The 4096-nt window shown below is 45.5% G+C and overlaps 1 long non-coding RNA gene across 1 annotated transcript in view; it reads left to right on the plus strand.

Moving 5' to 3' along the window:
* Positions 1-3938: 3938 nt before the first annotated feature.
* The window catches only part of LOC106726087, a 21111-nt gene continuing 20953 nt past the window's right edge, over positions 3939-4096 (plus strand). Inside the window, exon 1 of the long non-coding RNA XR_001362096.1 lies at positions 3939-4011. This is a non-coding gene — a long non-coding RNA (uncharacterized LOC106726087). The remainder of the gene's footprint in view (positions 4012-4096) is intronic.

The following is a 4096-nucleotide window of genomic DNA, read 5'->3' on the forward strand; positions in this document are numbered from 1 at the left end:
AACCATGCCAGGTGTCTGGAATTAGAGAGTGGTGGTGATTGTACAACTTGGTGCAAATACTTAAAAAACCCCACTGAATTGTGTACTTTAAAAGGGTGAATTTTATGGTATGCGAATTTGTCTTAATAAAAGAAAAAACTATATGGTGGGAAGAGTCATTGAGATGCTATGGATCAGATCAGTCATGTCAGTTGCCACAATACATGTAATACAATGGGTTGTTCTACTTTTTATAAAAGACCTGTGGCTGCCGGCCCGCCCCCTCCCACTTACTCCGGGGAAAGCTGCTGTCATGTCACCAGGACACTCGGAAGCTCCCTGGAGGGGCCAAGGCCGCCCTGCAGGATGCTGGGAAAGACCGTTTTCTCCACGCGCCAGGACACAGGGCATCGTGTGCCTGAGCCAAGCAGCAATGCTGGTCTGGGTACTGGGGGGTCCCCAACACCCCACCCCACCCGGTATGTGCTGGTTTGGCAGATTAACTATTTTGAGTTAAAGGCACTTGAAAGAGAGCAGGTGCCAGAAGGGCTCTCTGCCCGGCCCCCTATTCTTCCTGAAAGTAGGACATAAACCTCCCAAGGGAAAAACACCTTCCCTGCACCCGGAGGGAAAAAGCATTCTTGTCACTGGACATGGGGAGTCAAGCCCCAGGGGCATCTGCACAAACTGTGTTAAAAATAATCCTTACCAAAAATAAATACATAAATAAATAATAAACAAACATCAGAATTACAACTAAAATGCAGAACAGCCATCATGGAGAACCACCTGAAATCTAGCTGAACGAAGTCCTACAACTCGGGGATTAAAGAAGCGGCACATCAAGACTGGTAGGAGGGGCAGAAACTCGGGGCGAACTCAGGGAACTGTCTGGTCCCACACTCACATGTGGCCGTTTAAAATCAGGAGGGATATGTTGGCTCTGGAGATTTCCCTGAGGAGCAAGGGGCCCCAGCCCCACACCACGCCCCCCAGCCCAGGGTTCCAGTGCCAGGAAGAGAAGTTCCCCACAACTTCTGGTTATAAAAACCAGCGAGGATTGTGGCTGAGTGACATGAAGGCTGCTGGAGTCCCAAGCAGTTCCTCTTTTTTGTGGTTGTTGTTGTTAGTCCTTACCCAACTGAGGTATATGCCCTTAACTGTAATCGAACCCAGGACCCTTCAGTCTATGGGCTGATGCTCAATCCACTGAGCCAAACCAACTAGCGCCCAAGCAATGCCTCTTAAAGGACCCATGCAAGGACATACTTGGACTCACTCCCTCTGAGCTCCAGTGCTGGGGCAGCAGCTTGAAAGAAACCTGAGACATTTGGGGAGGAACTAACTTGTCTAGAATCAGGGCAAGAGCTGGAGGGGCAGCTTTCTCCCAGACAGAAGTGCTGGCAGAGGCCACTCTTCCTTTGCAGAGTCCTCTCTGCCACAGAGCCCACAGACTGGCACGATAGCTGAATCTCCATCAACCTGGCTCACACTTTTTGCTGTGTCCTGATGATTCCCTGAGACCCTGCCCCTCCCTACTAGCAGGCTTATCCACGCCATTTCCAGTGGCTTTTCCATACAACTGGCCTCTCTTGCCTCATGCTTTAGACTTTCCTAAAATCTCTCAAACAAACAGCAGCGGGCATCAGCATGCCCCATACATCTCAATAAGTGGCCCCAGGCCCAGCACTAGCAGCAGCCCACCTTAGTTCATAGCTTGGCTTCTCCTGGGCACCTCCAAACCCAACATAAGTAGCAGCCATCTGCAGATTGCTCTGTAGCTCATACTGGGTGGCCCAAGGCAGGGCACAGGCAGTGGCTGACTTTATACCTCCCAGGAAGCTCCAGAGCCAGTGCACCTGGTGGTCAGTTTTGACCATGTTGATTACAACCCCACTACCTCCACGAGTGACACACTCAAGGGGCAAACTCAGTGAGCACCAAAGCCCCATTGAAGCAAGTCCTGTTCCATAGGGTCAGATTCTGCACAGCAGTTCTTCCACTGTAGTTGCAGTGGATCCTCACAACTAATTGGCCAAGGGGGGCCGGGGGAGGGGGGTCAATCCCACCCAGTGAAGCTATCATCAACCAAGGCTCAACTACAGTAGGACAGTGCACACAGCTCACATGTGGGTGCACCTGGAGTGCCCAGCTCAGGAAACTGGGGAGGCTGAGCCACTGGGCCCTACAGGACACTCTATCAATTCCAGGAAACATAGCAGCTCTACCTAATACATAGAAACAAAGACAGGGAAGCAGCCAAAATGTGGAGACGAAGAAACATGTCACAAATGAAAGAACAGGAGTAATCTCCAGAAAAAGAACTAAATGAACTGGAAGCAAGAAAACTACCAGATACAGAATTCAAAACAATGGTTGTAAGGATCTTTAAGAAACTTACTGAGAACTTCAAGGACCTTAGTGAGGACATCAACAACATAAAAAGGACCAATCAGAAATGAAGGATACACTAATTGAAGTAAAGAATAATTTACAGGGTACCAACATTAGAGTAGAGGATACCAAGAATCAAATCAAGAACTTAGAATACAAGGAAGCAAAAAACATCCAATCAGAAGAGCAAAAAGAAAAAATAATCCAAAAATATGAAGAAAGTATAAGGAGCCTTTGGGACAACTTCAAGAGTACCAACATCCGCATTATGGGGGTGCCAAAAGGAGAGGAGAGGGAGCAAATTGAAAACCTATTTGAAAAAATATGACAGAAAACTTCCCTTACCTGGTAAAAGAAATAGACATACAAGTCCAGAAAGTGCAGAGAGTTCTAAACAAGATAACCCCAAAGAAGCCCACACCAAAGCACATCATAATTAAAATGCCAAAGGTGAAAGACAAAGAGAGATCTTAAAAGCAGCAAGAGAAAAACAGTTAGTTACCTACAAGGGAGTACCCATACGACTGTCAGCTGATTTCTCAACAGAAACTTTGCAGGCCAGAAGGGAGTGGCAAGAAATATTCAAAGTGATGAAAAGCAAGGACTTACAACCAAGATTATTCTACCCTGCAAAGCTATCATTTAGAATTGAAGAGCTTCCTAGACAAGAAAAAGAGCTAAAGGAGTGCATCACCACCAAACCAATATTACATTAAATGTTAAAGTGCTCTTCTTTAAGAAATAGAAGAAGAAAATAAAGATAAAAAAAATATGAACAATAAAATGGAAATGTATTCACCAATTAAATCTAAAAATCAAAATAAATGAACAAGCAGAATAGAAACAGACTCATAGATACAGAGAACATTTTGCCAGTTGCCAGATGGGAGGGGTGTTGGGGAGATGGGTGAAAAGGTGAAGGAATTTAGAAGCACAGAGTAGTCATAGCCCATGGACACAGACCATAGACAGGTGAAGGCCTCGGGTGGGGTGGGAGATGGGTGGAGGGTGGCAAAGAGGGGAAAATGGGGGACATCTGAAATACTCTCAGCAATAAAATAAATCTAAATAAATAAATAAATAATCTTTTTCTTCCTTTCATCACCCCATAAACTTTAGTTACTTTTTCACAACTAGCTCTTTGTTCAGCCTAGTCAATAAACACAGGCCTGCCTGCTTCTTGGATCTTCATTTTCCTCCCAGGAAGGCTCCCAGGTGCATGTAAAAACATTATTAAATACAAGTTGTATGCTTTTTCCCCATTAGCCTGTCTTACATCAACTTAGAGAGCACAGAGAAAAAGTTTTGCCTTCCCGACAATATTATCTTGCTAATTTAACAGCCATATTTTCTTTTCTTTGCAGTGAAATATTGTTAACATTTCCTTTCATGCTTTGTCCTTAGATGTGGTTCCATCCAAGAGAAGACCATAGTCAGGGATTCAGGTCCATCTGAGTTGCTGGCCTGCATCTTCCCAGGTAGGCTCACTGGAGAAGGTCATGGTTAAGATAAATTTATCTTAGGAAAGGGAGTCAGGTGTTCAGAGGATGAATCAGCCCTGGGGTAGATGTGGTATCCAAGAGAAGACCATAGTCAGGGATTCAGGTCCATCTGAGTTGCTGGCCTGCATCTTCCCAGGTAGGCTCACTGGAGAAGATCATGGTTAAGATAAATTTATCTTAGGAAAGGGAGTCAGGTGTTCAGAGGATGAATCAGCCCTGGG

Source organism: Myotis brandtii, unplaced genomic scaffold (genome assembly GCF_000412655.1).
Source record: "Myotis brandtii unplaced genomic scaffold, ASM41265v1 scaffold225, whole genome shotgun sequence".
Lineage (NCBI taxonomy): Eukaryota > Metazoa > Chordata > Mammalia > Chiroptera > Vespertilionidae > Myotis > Myotis brandtii.